This window comes from Dipodomys merriami, unplaced genomic scaffold (genome assembly GCF_024711535.1).
Source record: "Dipodomys merriami isolate MVZ:Mamm:240054 unplaced genomic scaffold, mDipMer1.0.p SCAF_11, whole genome shotgun sequence".
NCBI lineage: Eukaryota > Metazoa > Chordata > Mammalia > Rodentia > Heteromyidae > Dipodomys > Dipodomys merriami.
Window position 1 is genome coordinate 44859598 of NW_027202382.1, and position 15983 is coordinate 44875580.

Below are 15983 nucleotides of genomic sequence, written 5' to 3' on the forward strand. Positions count from 1 at the left end.
CACTTATGGCTCCACTTAGGGCTTTCTGCTATTTAATTGGAGATAAAAGTCTCATGGACTTTTCTGTGTAGGTAGGCTGGCTTCAAACTGTGATCCTCAATTCTCAGCCTCCTGAGCAGCTAGGATTACAGACATGAGCCACTAGTGCTAGGATAAAATACATTTCTAAAAGTGGAATTTCAAAAAAGACTACATCAGGAAGTGGCGCTGTGGCTCTAGCGGTAGAGCGCTTGCCTTGAGCTGAAGAGCACAGGGACAGCGTCCAAGCCCAGAGTTCCAGCCCCACGGCCGACCAAAACAAACAAAAATTATATATAATAAAAAAGACCACATCAGTCTTTGGATCCATTTTGCTAGGTGCCCCTCCGAATGGTGTACCAGGGGCATCAGTATACCTGTGTTTAGTTAAAACCGGCCAGTGTTTATTTCTCTTGGTAGATGAGGACATGAGGGTTATTTGAGGCTCTAGAGCCACAGGTGGACCTGACAGCTTCTGTGTGTTTACTGTGTCCCTTAGGCCTCCAGGACCCCTTCCACTCTGTTCTTTAAGCCACAGGTCTAGTAGTTTAACACATACTGGAAGTTTGGATGTTAGGGTGAATCAGAGCGTGGGGGTCTGGGCAGAATAATCTGGCAGGCTTCCTGAATCCTGGCACTGATCCAGCAGACTGACCACTTACTGTGTGGCCTGGTGGCAAAATCATTGCTCAGCAGAACTAGGTAAGGAGATATAAGGCCATGGTGTTGGTCTCATTTTGAATTCTTCCAAATTCATCAGATTGCACTTGACAGCATGGAAGCCAAGTGGGTGCAGGTCATCGCCCACGACCAGTTTCCCAGGGCTGCTGGAGAAGCTCGTTCCCGACTGCCAGGGCCCAGGGCCGCGCTGTGCGTTGGTGTGCTGGGAAGAATGTGGCAGTAGCATTCCCCGACACATACCAAGCACATTTGGCCTCCCTCTGTGTCCCTCGCCAGAGCCAGCTCCAGCATGCTCGCGGTGTGGAAAGCAGGACAGATGCCTCACCGTTGGTTTGGAGAGGGAAAGGAGGGTGGTAGTTGTGCTTCTGAGCTGGACCTCAGAACAGAATGGTTACATGTAGTGAAGGGCTTGCACACAACTGGTGTGTGCTCATCAGAACTCCAGGTCATGTGCTGTGTGGGTGATGGAGCGGGGCCTTGTGTAGCTAGTGGCTCTCCATATTCTTTCCAGGTCTGAATTTTTTTTTTTTGTCAGTCGTGGGGCTGGAACTCTGGGCTTGGCTGCTGTCCCTGTGCTCTTCAGCTCAAGGCGAGTGCCCTACCGCTTGAGTCACAGTGCCACTTCTAGTTTCCTAGTGGTTTGTTTGAGATAAGAGTCTCATGGCCTTTTCTGCCCAGGCTAGCTTTGAACAGTGATCCTCAGATCTCAGCCTCTTGAGTAGCTGGGATTACAGATGTGAGCCACCAGCGCCCGGCTCCTGGTCTGCTTTTGATGGCTCTAGCATCTGAGAGGCCACTGTTGCTCCTTCCTTCTCCTCCCTTCTACAGGCAGGCCCTCCAGAATAAACCCCATGCCCATCTTTCCCCCTGCAGTTTACTGTCCCCGCCACCCAGCCACCTTTTGCTGGCAGAGACCTGGCCTTCCTGAGCTCACATCAGAGCTCTTCACTCCCAAGCCTCTGTCCCCAGAGGTGAGTCAGTTCAAGGAGAGTCCCCTCTCCTAGTCCTGGGCCTGGGGCCTGCTTCCCTCTTAGGTGTCACCTCTAAGTCACTCCTGTGTGCAGATGATCTCTCCTCCCCTCTGCCCCAGACCTGCGCCCCACGCTGCTGACCTGGTCTACAGGGCCTGTGTGGCACCGGTGCCACCAGCACAGCTCTGGGCTCCCTTGCCCTTGAACTTACTCATTGTGCCAAATGCTGGTCCGGGTCCTCTCCTAGAGGCCACAGGGCCCAGAATGCCTCAGAGAGTTTGGCCTTGTTTTCATGACCAAGTGTCAATTCTGGAAACGCTGCAGGTTGTGTGAGAAAAAACACATTTGACTTCTCCACCGGACCATCTACTGCACTCTCAATACGTCATCACTTTTTTTTTTGGTCGGTTGTGGGGCCTGAACTCAGGGTCTGGGCGCTGTCCCTCAGCTCTTCAGCTCAAGGCTAGCACTCTACCATTTGAGCCACAGCGCCACTTCTGGCTTTTTCTGCTTATATGGTGCTGAGGAATTGAACCCAGGGCCTGGTACATGCAAGGCAAGCACTCTACCACTGACCTACCTTCCCAGCCCCACAGCATCACTTTTGAGCAAAGAACATTTTTACCTTCTAACATGTGATTCTTGGCCATCAAAATGTGTACTAAGGGGGTACTCTCTAGAACAAATCAGCTGGTAAAGTTAAGAAGTGAAGTTTAGCCTTTAGATTTAAACAGTAGTGGTGGGTACAGTGGCTCACACATACAGTCCTAGCCACCTGGGAGACATGGCCCAGGCAAAGTGTGTGAGACTCTATCTCAGCCGGTAAGAGGCTGGCTAAGTGAGATTGGCCCGTCTCTGTGCTGTCAGATACAGGGGACTTCAAGGAAGTGGTGGGAAGAAGTGTTCAGCAGAAATGCAAGGTGACCTAGCCCCATACATCTTGCAGAAGAAACTTGAGCTGAAGGTATGGTTGTCTCTTGGGAGTAGGGAGCCAATGGGATGTGTTTCACTGGTCATTTTCCACATAACTAATTGGCACAGAAGGTTAAGGAGTAAATCTATAGTTGCACTCAAGTTCTAGGTGTGTGTGTGTGTGTGTGTGTGTGTGTGTGTGTGTGTGTGTGTGTGTGTGTGTGTGTGTGTGTGTGTATGAGTGTCTGTCTATCTATATGTAAGTCTTTATCAAGTGTGTGTTCTACAAATAAGTGAAAACACATAGTATTTGGCTTTTTTTTTTTTTTTTTTGGTCAATCATGGGGCTTGGAAGCTGTCCCTGAGCTCTTCTACTCAAGGCTAGTGCTCTACACTTTGAGCCACAACACCACTTCCAATTTTCTAGTGGTTAATGGGAGATAAGAGTCTCACAGACTTTCCTGCCTGGGCTGACTTTGAACAGAAGTCCACAGATCCACCCTCTTGAGTAGCTAGGATTACAGGCATGAGCCACTGGTACCTGGTTCAGTATTTGGCTTAAAAGCTTGTCTTAGCATAATGGTATTCCAACTTTATTCACACTTTATTGCTGACTAATGTTCTATGCTATGTATGTACCAAGTCTTCTTTATCCATTTATGAGTTGTTGGACCCTTGGCTAATTCTACTGTTTGGCTGTTGTGAACCATGTTGAAATACAGGTGGGTTGTCAGGTGTCACACACACACACACACACACACACACACACACACACACACACACACACACACACACACACACACACACAGGTACTCCTTTAGATATACTGAACAGTGGTATGACAGGGTTATTAAGATAGATCTAATTTTAGCATTTATTTATTTTTGTCGGTCGTGGGGCTTGAACTCTGGGCTTGGGCACTATCCCTCCGCTTTTCAGTTCAAGGTGAGCGCTCTACTGCTTGAGCCACTGCGCTACTTCCAGTTTTCTAGTGGTTTATTGGAGATAAGAGTCTCACGGACTTTCCTGCCCCGGCTGGCTTTGAACCGTGATCCTCAAATCTCAGCCTCCTGAATAGCTGGGATTACAGGTATGAGCCACCGGTGTTCGCCTAGCGTTTATTTTTATTTGAAGTTAAGTTGTCTATTGGATTTGTCTGCCTGGGCTGGCTTCAAGCTGTACTTCCCAGATCTTAGATTCCTGAGTGGCTAGCAATGTATGTAGGACCAGCCATATCTAGCTTCCCTGTTTACTTTAGTTTTTTTTTTTTTTTTTTTTTTTTTTGTCCAGTTGTGGGGCCTGAACTCTAGGCCTGGGCGCTGTCCCTCAGCTCTTCAGCTCAAGGCTAGCGCTCTACCATTTGATCCACAGTGCCACTTCCGGCTTTTTTCTTTTTGCTTATGTGGTGCTGAGGAATCGAACCCAGGGCCTCAGGCATGCAAGGCAAGCGCTCTACCACTGAGCCACCTTCCCAGCCCTTCCCTGTTTCCTTAGAGCACTTTAGATGCTACTTTTAGATCTTGGGTGCTTTTGGAGTTGATTTTTGTACAGAAGGAGTGATCAGATCTAGTTCCAGTCTCCCGCATATAGATACCCTGTTTTCCCAGCATCATTTGTGCAAGAGGCTATCTTTCTCTAGTGTATGTTTATGGCTCCTTTGTCAAAAATTAGTTGGCTATAGCTATGTGGTTTTATTTCTAGGTCTGCTGTTCTGTTCCATTGGTCTTGCCAGTGTCATTAAGCAGTAAATGTAAAGAAAGAGAGTAGTGCTTGTTATATAGCTGGATCAATAGATTGTAACTATTATACAAGGTGGTCATAAATTAGTTAAGGCCAAAGGTCTAACTGGAGTAGGTTAGTTACAGAGAAAAACAGGCTGATCAGTTGTTGTTTAACTTTTATAGAATGCAACTTTCTTAGCTTCTGAAAGCACAACCAGTATTTAATTTGGAAAGCCCAACAGTAGCCCTAGTCTTTTATTGTATTTTAGTTTGTTCATTTTTTACCCAGGTTTATTGAGGTCTAACTTAGATACAGTAAAACTCACCCCTTTATAAGGCGTGCAGTTCCTTGAACTTTGACCAGTGGATACAGTTGTGAATCACCACCCGCTGAGAATCCAGTGTCATCCCCCGACCCTTCATTTGTGCAGCCTTCCAGTCGTCCTTCCCTTGTCGTCCTAGCTCCTGCTAGCCACTGCACTGTTTTCTGTCCTGTGGCTCCGCCTTCCCAGAATGCATGTCTTAGCAATGAATGTTCAGCCTGTGGCTTTTGAGCCTGGCTTCTTTCACTCTCAGTGTCGTGGGTTGAGAACCATCTTTGTTGTGGCAGGTACCAGCTTTAGATATTTAATTTTGCCTTGTGTCTTTGAGCAGGGCCTCTGGGATGGCCAGGGTGCTGTGAGCCGTGCCACCCCAGCGTGGATGTGGCACAGTGTGACCAGTGTCCTCCCCTGGGAGAACGTGGTGCAGTGAGCATGCCCCCAAGCGTGGGGCTCGTTTGTGCATTTGTGCCCTGGCTGCAGGCAGCGCTGCAGGTGATTACAGGGGGATGGACTTTGGCCATTTCTCTGTTTTGTATCAGATGGGCCTCTATTTTGTTAAGCTTGAGAGATTATTATGATCATAGTTATTTATAATAATCTGTTAGTTCTCAATCCTCATATGGAAAGAGTTGTTGAATACAAATTATTTGGAGGGTGTAAATTTTTATCTATAATGTTTTCTGCATGCCAGGCTTCTTCTGAATATTGCTTTATAAATATTTATAAATTGCCTGGAACAGTTTGTAGGCACATACTATGTGCTGTATGTTTGTTATATAAATAAAGTTTGAAGTCTTGAAACCATCTCCATTTCATGTAGAAAGGAGATAAAGGGTAGGACAGAGTAGCTGGAACTCCTAACACCCAGAGCTGTGGACCCCTAATACCACTCCCTCTCCATCACTGTCCCAGGGGCAGATGTGGTCTCCAGGGCTTCATTCACCCTTGGTGTCATTTACCAGCTGGGAAGTGAGCACCATAATCTTCACCATCCTAAAGGACCAGGAAAAAAAAAAAAGTGATCTGTAGCTAGGTGTTGGTGGCTCACTCCTATGGTCCTAGCTGCTCAGGAGGCTGAGATCTAAAGATGGAGGTTTGAAGTCAACCTGGGCAGGAAAGTTCATGAAACTTTTTTTCCCCCTCAGGACTTTCTCAAGTCCCAGGACTTGAGAATTCAGGGCCTGGGCACACTGTCCCTGAGCTTCTTTTGTTCAGGCCTAGCATTCTACCACTTGAGCCTCAGCCCCATTTCTGGCTTTTTCTGCTTGTGTGGTGTTGAGGAATTGAACCCGGGGCCTCATGCATCCAAGGCAAGAACTCTACCACTGAGCCACCTTCCCAGCCCCCCAGCCTTTTCTTTTTATGTGGTACTGAGGAACTGAACCCAGAGCTTCATGTATGCTAGACAAGCACTCTACCACTAAGCCACATTCCCAGCCTCCGTGAGACTCACTCTTTTTTTTTTTTTTGGGTCCGGTTGTGGGGCCTGAACTCTGGGCCTGGGCGCTGTCCCTCAGCTCTTCAGCTCAAGGCTAGCTCTCTACCACGTGAGCCACAGCGCCACTTCCGGCTTTTTTCTTTTTGCTTATGTGGGGCTGAGGAATCGAACCCCAGGGCCTCTGGCATGCAAGGCAAGTGCTCTACCACTGACCCACCTTCCCAGCCCCTCCGTGAGACTCTTATCTCCAGTTTACAACCAAAAAGCCAGAAGTGGAACAGTAGATTGTCAACCTTGAACTAAAAAGCCAAGCAAAAACTTAAGGTCCTGAGTTCAAGCCTCAGTACCCACACACAATGTTTTTCTTGTGGTTTTTTTTTTTTTTTTTTTGGTCTGTCATGGGGCTTGAACTCTGGTCCTGAGCACTGTCCCTGAGCTCTTCAGCTCAAGGCTAGCTCTCTACCACGTGAGCCAAATCACCACTTCCAGTTTTTGAGTGGTTAATTGAAGATAAGAGTCTCACACAGACCTTCCTGCCCGGGCTGGCTTTGAACTTTGATCCTCAGATCTGAACCTCCTGAGTAGCTAGGATTTCAGGTGTGAGCCACCAGCACCCAGCTTTAATGTTTAATTTTTTAGGACATGATTAGACTGTCTGTTCTACATCATGTTAAGCCTGAATAGTTTGTTCCCCTGTTTTCAAGTGGTAACACACTGTTGGCATCTATATGAAAAGTGTACTAAAAATATTCCCCACATGGTGGCGCTCCCTTCAAAATCAAATTTTTATTTGGCTAGCATTGAACATTAGTCATGGAATTGATTAGGAGCAGCTGGAGTGCCAGCTTATGCACTATACATTCATGCTATAAGATTTTGGAGGAAATAGGGGTAAAAGGGTCTTGTTGTTTTATTGGCTTAATAAGTTATGCAGATGTCAGAGTATTGGAACATTTGTTCTTTCTTAGGCATTATGACATATTCATGTGCATTAACTGATGCTGTCCTTTTTAGATGTTCCAAAGATCTGCACTCAGAAGTCTGTGTGCTTAACAGGAAAACAAATACATCTGCAAGAAAATGTCATAGGCATTTCTTCTTCCAAAGCTAGTGTTTAGAAAGCACACTGCCTATAACTGCCGTAGGAGAACTATGGTAACGTTTCACTTGTGGTCTCTTGAAGCAAAGTGTGTTTGCCTTTTCGATTTAGGATGCATACTTCTAAGCAGCTGTGTGGCTGGCTGAACTCCAGTGGTGCGCATCAGGATGCCAGGCTGGTCCTCACAGCATGTCATGCAGAGGGTGAGCCAAAGTTGTCCTGCTCTTGAGGAGTCAAGTAGAGACATAAATGAAATATGTAAATGTGACATCTGAACACAAGGCATCATTGGGTGTATGTAATAAAGGTAGGAATAATTACAGTGGTTGACCTAGGTATATGTGTGTCTGTAGTCGAGGCAGGAGAATTGCTTGCTCCCACGAGTTCACCATCAGCTTCGCAAAGTGGCAGGGTCCTAGCTCAAAAGAATAATACATGTAGATGGATGGATGGATGGATGGTTGTTGGGAAGAAAGAAACTGTCCTCACTCGGATGATTGATTAGGGAAGATGGGAATATCCTTTGGTAGGAACAGATGAAGGAGAGGATCTGTGGATCTGGCTAGTGAGATGGCATTTCCCACACCTGAACCCCACTGTTGAAAGGAGCAGACATACAGCAGGAGACACAGGATCTGGCAGAGGGAATGGGTTGAGCACGTCTGTGGGGAAGGAAGACACAAGGTGCTGAGGTTAGGCACGCACTCTGTGTTCATGTGGAAGACTTGAAATGGGGCAGCCTCGAGGAGGGCCAGAGGGAAATCCACCGTCGTCTCAGGCACAGATGTAAGGGAGCCTTTGGCTGGCCATAGGACCAAGAAGCTATCCTGGAGCACGTTAACTAGATCCACAAGGTATAACAAGTATGTTTTTGTTGAATACCTGAACTTGAAGGAAAAGTGAGAGTTCCTTAAGATCTTTAAAAAAAAAAAAAATACAGGAGCTGGGCATTGGTAGTTCACACCTGTAATGGAAGCTACTCAGGAGGTTGAGATCTGAGGAGTGAGGTTCAAAGCCAGCTCAGGCAAGAAAGTCCATCAGACTCATCTCTAATCCATTGCCCCCCCCCCAAAAAAACCCCCAAAAAACTGGAAGTGGAGCTGTGGAGAGTGCTAGCCTTGAGCAAAAAAGCTCAAGAATAGCTTCTAGACCCAGAGTCCAAGCCCCACAGGACCAGCACACACCAGACACACACACACACACACACACACACACACACACACACACGGCTCAGGGGTTGGTGATGGAGCACTTACCTAGCATGTACAGGTCCTGGGTTCAGTCTCCAGTAGCATCCAAACAAGGGCAGTCTGGAAGCAAGCAGGACAAGCTATAAGCACAGCTGTCTTTGAGTGGTTCATGGACTAGGAGGTTGCCCTTTTTGGTTTCCGTAACTACGGAAACTAAGAGTGCCAAGGCAGGCACTCTTCACTATGAGCCACACTCCCAGCTCATAACTACTGTTAACGGTGTGATTGGTGTCTTGTGGACATGATGTAAATGACACACATTGGGACAATACAACTTGGTAAATTATGGCGCATGCATGTGCCTGTGAAGGCATCACCACAGTGAAGATTGTGGAAACAGGCATCAATTTTAAATGGCTGTATCTTCCTTTGCAGTTCTTCTCTGCTCTGCCTCTGTCCATTCCCAGCCAACTACTTGCTTTCTGTCACCATAGGTCAGTTTTCACTTCTATGAACATGTGGGAAATACTGTCAGATACACACTACTTACTCTTCCTTGCATGACATAATTATTTCAAGATTCACTGTATCAATCGCTTATTTCTTTGTATTGACAAGTATTGTTGAATTACATGTTTGTATATATGCACGCGTACACATACAACATAATTTGTTTATTCAGTGTCGATGGGCACTTGGAAGGCTGCTGCAAGTCAAACTGCTAGAACATTTTTGGACAGATCTTTGTAAGTAAATAGTTGGGAGTGAATGGGCTGGGTCATACACTAGGGTGTCAACAAGGCTTAATTTTAAATTAAATACTAGGAACAGAAAACAAAATCTTGGGCTCATGGTAAACAGAGAGTTGGAACTGAGACCACTAAATAAAGCTGAGATAAGAGAGTTCCACCTCTACCAAAACAGTAGACTCAAAATGAGCACGTTTACAGATTAAGGGAAGTTTGTTTGACTCAGCCTGTACTCTGAGTAGGAGGAAATGAAAACTCTGGATAATTTTTTTTATTCTCAGCCTGCCTTCTTTTGAACTTTATATCTCAATTTACCATTTCTGTGTGGTTTGGGAAGTTACAGGAAGAGATTATTTTAAGGAACTCCTGTGTTACTAGAGCTCATTCTTAGGTAGCAGAAGTCACTGTATTCTCTGGGGTGATTGCCACCATTACTCCAGTCTTAGTGTAGGAGTCTTATAGATCAGGCCTCAGTCATGAGCTGACAATCCAAACTTTAACACATGAAGAAATGGCCATTCATAAGAAGGCAGAGCTGGGTGTTGGTACCTCATGCCTATAATCCTAGCTACTCAGGAGGCTAAGAGGATCTCAGTTTGAAACCAGCCCAGTTAGGAAAGTCTGTGAGACTGTTAGGTCCACTAAACTACCAAAAAGGCTGAAAGTGGAGCTGTGGCATAAATAGTACAGTGCTAGCCTTGTGTACAAAGAGGCTCAGGGATAGGATCAATGGCCTGAGCTCGAGCCCCAGGACCAGCATGCACATGTGCGTGTGTACTCATACACACACAGAGCAGAAAAATGGGCAGTATAAGTATAGTTTATACATTAAAATAATCACATTGGGAGATAGAATAATGATTTATAACATTTAAGGAGGTAAAGTGTAAAATAGAAAACAAGAACTAAGACCCTATGAAGAAAGATCAGAAATATTTGGAAAATAAGAAAAAAAAGATGTAATTGGTAAAAATCAAAACCTCAGTAGATGGGTTAAACAGCAGGATAGACACAGCTGAAAAAAGATTTAGTGAACTGGAAGATAAAACTGAAGAAATTGCATAAAAATGTAGCAAAGAGCTGGGCCCTGGTGGCTCATGCCTGTAATCCTAGCTCTCAAAAGGTTGAGATCTGAGGATCACAGTTCAAAGCCAGCCCAGTCAGGAAAGTCCATGAGACACTCATCTCCAGTACACCACTCAGAAAAGTGGCGCTGTGGCTCAAGTGGTAGAGTGCGAGCCTTGAGCTGAAGAGCTAAAGGACAGCGCCCAGGCCCAGAGTTCAAGCCCCACAACCGAAAAAAAAAAAAAAAAAGAAAGAAAGAAAGAAAAAAAAAAAGGAAAAGAAAGAAAGAAAGGAAAAGAAAGAAAGAAAAAATATAGCAGAGAGACAAAAGTAAAATTTGAAAATTGAATAATCTAGGGGCTGGGAAGGTGGCTCAGTGGTAGAGCACTTGCCTTGCATGCATGAGGCCCTGGGTTCGATTCCTTCCTCAGCACCACATAAGAAAAAAAGCCGGAAGTAGCGCTATGGCTCAAGTGGTAGAGCGCTAGCCTTGAGCTGAAGAGCTGAGGGGCAGCGCCTAGGCCCAGAGTCTAGGCCCCACAACTGACAAACAAAAAAAAGAAAAAAAAGGAGAAGTAGAGCTGGACACAGTGTGTCAGACCTGTAATCCCAGTTACTTAGGAGTTGGAAAGCTTGCCTGGGCAGCAAAGCACAAGTTATCAGGACTCTATCTCAAGCAACAAATTAGGTGTGTGACTGAAATTCCACTATAGGGGAGGTAGTGTTAAGAAGGTCACAGCCGGAAAAAAAAAAAAAAAAAAGAAGGTCACAGCCGGGCTGGGAAGGTGGCTCAGTGGTAGAGTGCTTGCCTCACATACATGAAGCTCTGGGTTCGATTCCTCAGCACTACATAAGCAGAAAAGCCGGAAATGGTGCTGTGGCTCAAGTGGTAGAGCACTAGCCTTGAGCTGAAGAGCTGAGGGACAGCGCCCAGGCCCAGAGTTCAAGCCCCACGACCGATAAAAAAAAAAAAAAAGGTCACAGTCTGAGGCCAGCCCAATGCAGCCAGCTGCTAAAAAAAAAGCTGGAAGTATGGCTCAAATGGAAGAGTCCTGCTGCCAAACTCCAGTACTTCCAAAAGAGAGAATGGGATGAAAAGCTCAAAAGGGTTTGACAGCAGAAGGACAGCAGAAATGGATGAGAAACAATAGTTGAGGAGGTAGTGCTACAAAACTTCTAAGAATATCAAAAAGTGAGACTCATAGATTTGAGTCAACAAATCTCAAATAGCATGTTTTTAAAGCCTATTCTAAACTGGCAGGTAACAGACCACCAAAGAGAAGACCTTTTAGCACTCTTTTTTTTTGTGGTCGGCTGTGGGGCTTGAACTCTGGGCCTGGGCTCTGTCCCTCAGCTCTTCAGCTTAAGAGGAGCACTCTACCGCTTGAGCCACAGCACCACTTCTGGTTTTCTAGTGGTTTTATTGGAAATAAGAGTATCATGGACTTTCCTGCCCGGGCTGGCTTTGAACTGTGATCCTCAGATCTCAGCCTCCTGAGTAGCTGGGATTATAGGCGTGAGCCACCAGCACCCGGCTCTGAGTTTTTTTTCCTTTTTTTCTTTTTTTTTCTTTTCTTTTCCTGGTCATGGGGCCTGATCTCTGGGCCTGGGTGCTGTCCCTCAGCTCTTCAGCTCAAGGCTAACACTCTACCACTTGAACCACAGTGCCACTTCTGGCTTTTTCTGCTTATGTGGTGCTGAGGAATCAAACCCAGGGCCTCATGCATGCAAGGCAAGCACTCTACCACTTAGCCACCTTCCCAGCCCTCGGAGTTGTTTTTATGTTTGGATTTTCTCTGGTTTCCTAAATGACATTTCCTCCAGGGTTAGCTAGCCCTTTGCCTTGTTGGTTTTCTGTGACACCCCACATTTGGTCTTGAAGTGCTATTGGCAGGTGAAGCCTGAAATTTACCTTGACCAGAGCACCACTGTGGGGCCCAAAATAAGAGTCATTGAAAGCAACTACGTTTCGTGTTGGCTCAGCCTCTGGAGTGTCCTGCTTCACTTCCCCTCATCGTGGTGACAGGCCTGGGTTGCCTGTGTCTGCCAGTCCCCAGACGCTGCCTCTTGCAGCATTAGCTCTTGGATCACAGTGGCCTGGTGTCAGTAAGCACACCTGCCATCTCTAGGTGCATTGCAGCCTGCCCTGCTCCTCGCCCCCCACTCTCCCTCAACCCCTTCTCTCCCTAGTCAATGTCAGGCAGGGATTTTCTTTTCTTTAGTTATAAACATTGGGAGGAGGGAACTTCAGGCGTATGGGATATTGAGACCAGAGGCCTTTGGACTGAGTCTCTTGCTTCTGTTCTTTTTGCACCTCATGACTAAATAAGTCCCAGAAGTGAAGGTAGAGGTGGGGACCTACGCAGATGAGCAAGTTAAGAATAGACTTTGGAACGTGGCCAAGCTGTTGTTCTTCTGGAGAAGGGGATCAGGCCCTGGTGGAACAGACGATGAGGAGAACTCGGTCCTCTCCTCCCAGCCCCTCAGCTCAAGAACATGGCCCCATGGGCCTGCTGGCCCGGAAGAGGCCTTGGCCTGCCTGCTTTGGGCTGTTTTGAAGCAGTGTAGAGAGCCTCACTTGCGTCATTCTGAAGATGCTGTGAGTCAGCGCCCTCTCAGGGGAGCAGTGAAAGATCGCCATGGATTTAAAGACATAGCGCTTGCTTCCGCTGCCATCACCTGCTGAGGGGAAGCCCTCCTGCAATGGCAGAACTTAACATGTGCAATGTTTGGGTGGGTGGTTTTTCCCAGTATTGGGTTTGAACTCATGCTCAAAAGGTGTGCTCTCCCTCTCAGCCGTGTCTCCAGCCCTGGAATTACTTACTCTTCACTTTTCCCATTTAAATGGGACATCCAGTTGGGTCCTTGGTCTGGGAGAGCACTATCAAAGTAGTTTTCCAGGGCTGGGAATGTGGCTTATTGGCAGAGTGCTTGCCTAGCAAGCATGAGGCCCTGGGTTCAAATCCTGGTATCACATAAATAAAACAAGCAAAAGATTGAGATCTTTAAGAGAGTAGTAGATTGTTAACCAAAATAGGACTGCTGGACTTAAAGGGTAGTAGTAAAAAAAAAAAGTTTTCCATGTGTGGCCCCACCCATACCATAGGTTTCCGCCCATCTCAAAGGCACACATAATCCCTTAGTGCCAGGATGGTTTCCTGAGCATTCTGGACCCTCAGCCCATGTAGACATGCACTTGGACCTTCAGTGGAGAAAGACAGCCAGAGAAGAATCTGTCCATCCAATCCACCCTTTGACCATGATTATCTTTACTGTGCTCTCAGCTTGCATTTCAGATTGATATCTTCTAATAGGATCAGGACAGCATCTTGCAGTAACAAGCACTAAGAGGATTATCCAAATTCCTACTGGAAAATATGCCTTTTGTATTAGCAAATTTGCCAGCTATGTCATTATCTATTAGTGTGTTCTAAGATTGTTATTTTGGTTTAGTTTGAGATGAGAGATTTCCCAGTGCCATTTTCCCTCAGCCATCTAAATCGATATTGTTTTTCCCTCTGGTCTCCAGAGCAAGGCTTCTGGGCAGGTCATGAAGAAGAGGAGGAGGCAGTGTTCACAGTTGGCTTTCAGAGGTGACCTGTTGAGAACCCACAGTCTATTGTGAATAGCTGGGCACACACACACACACACACCACATTCAGTGTTTCACATATGTCTCACGCACAGTGTTTTCACATGTGCATGCCTGTGTGGGACTTACACTTGCTAGGCAGGTGCTCTCTCACTTGAACCATGCCTTCAGCCATATTTGTAGTTTTTTTTTAACATTTTATTTTTAAATTGAGAATTGTGGCTGGGTGCCAATGGCTCACACCTACCTATAATCCTAACTCCTCAAGAGGATGAGATCTGAGGGTGGCAGTTCAAAGCCAGCCCGAGCAGGAAAGTCAGTGAGACTCTTATTTCCAGTTAGTCACCAGAAAACTGGAAGTGGAGCTGTGGCTCAAAATGGTAGAGGGCTCACCTTCAGCAAAAAAAAGCTCAGGCCCTGAATTCAAGCCCCACTACCAACAACAAAAACAATTTGAGAATTGTCATGCCATAATAATATTGAGAGGGTAGTTCAAGGAATGCCCTCTGTACCCCTCACCTCTTAAAGCATGCTACCCCTGCACCACGTTCAAACACGCTTGAGGTGGCTGGGCGGGTGGATGCAGGATGATTGTCCAGGCCTTGGCCAGAGCCGCACTGCTTCCTCTCAGCCTCACTACTAGCCTTCTGTTGCTCCCCATCTTCAAGTCCATTCTCTTCTGCTGTGCTTTGTAGCAGGGCCCTGCCACTAATATTTCTTCTCTGCAGCTACCTTCCTTGCTAGGTGCTAGGCGTGCAGCCATGATGGTAAGCCTCCTGTGAGTCCGTGATGGGAAGAGGGCTTCCTTTCTTCTTCCTATGTTCTCCTTTACAGTGGGCTTGGGAGCTGGATGCCTAGCGCCGCTCAGCTTGACAACCTAACCCCTACCTATCACCTCCTCCCACAAGATCCTCTTCCTCCAGGCTGCTGCCTGGATCAGCCCTGTATCACGCCTTCTGGCCAGAGGGCTGGGTCCCAGTCTAGGGTAGAGGGAGGCTCACCTAAGTTGCTCTTCCTTCCTTATCTGCTCCCTCGGTTTAGACATTAGATGCCTACCCATTCCCAGCATCTCCACCCCTAGAGTCCTTTCTTACTCCTCTGTCTTATTGGTTCGTTGGTTCCTTCATTGATGGAGGTGGGTGAGTGACACAGATAGGCAAGTGTCATGAAAGGTGTTCGTGGCTTCCGTGCCATGAGAGAGGAAGGCCAGGCCATGCAGCCCCTGAGAATGTGGCTGCTCTTTCTTGTGGGAAGGGCATGATAGGGCCAGGAAACAGCACAGGACTGGCCTGGGGGGATGTGGCTGTCCCTGGTGTGTGGAACCTAGCTCCTGGTGGCTTGGGGCAGGACATACTCTGGCCTTGTGTTTATGAGTTGGATAAGGAGGTGGTTCAGGCCTGGCTCAGTTTTGCAGGCCGTCAGCTTGGTCCTAGGACCTCTGGATGTTAACTAGACAAGTGCAGGATTGAAGTAAACCTGGTCCAATGGTTAGTGGAGACCACATTTTATTAAAGGTTCCTTAGACTGTTTTTCTGTGTAGTGATGGGTGGTTTCTTTCTCCTGACTGGACCCCAACTGGCGGACATCTCTTCTCATGCATTTGCAGAGAGGGGAAATGATGTCACATGTTTGATTCTCATTCTTTCTTCTTTTCAAGCTTTGATGTGAGCAAGAGCTGGGCCCTGTGCTTCTCTCTGCCTGGAGTCCTCTCGTGTCATTTCCTCCTCTGCCTCCATGCAGTAAACATCTCTTGTCAGTTTGTCCTAGAAGGGTACTGAAGTTATTTTGTGAAGCCAAACAGTACTGCAGGAAAAATAGGTTGTATTAGTCATTAGCTTTTGTGTGTGTGTGTGTGTGTGTGTGTGTGTGTGTGTGTGTGTGTGTGTGTGTGTGTGTGTGTGTGTGTGTGTGTGTGTGTGTGTGTGTGTGTGTGTGTGTGTGTGTGTGTGTGTGTGTGTGTGTGTGTGTGGCAGTACTAGAGTTGGAACTCAGGGCTTTGGTGCTTGCTAAATAGGTGCTCTACAAATAGAACCTCCACTTCCCCTACACTTCCTTTTTGTATTTTATTTTTATGTTTATTTTATTTGTCAGTCAGGTCGCTTGAACTCTGGGCCTGGGCGCTGTCCTTGAGCTCTTCCGCTGAAGGTGAGCGCTCTACCACTTGAGCCACAGCGCCACTTCTGGTTTTCTGGTGGTTAATTAGAGATAATGAGGACTTTCCTGC

General features: G+C 46.7%; 1 protein-coding gene across 1 annotated transcript in view; it reads left to right on the forward strand.

The window, feature by feature from the left end:
• Positions 1–15983, forward strand: part of Abl1 (ABL proto-oncogene 1, non-receptor tyrosine kinase) — a 120017-nt gene that overhangs the window by 31638 nt on the left and 72396 nt on the right. The gene's annotated exons all lie outside the window — the stretch shown is intronic.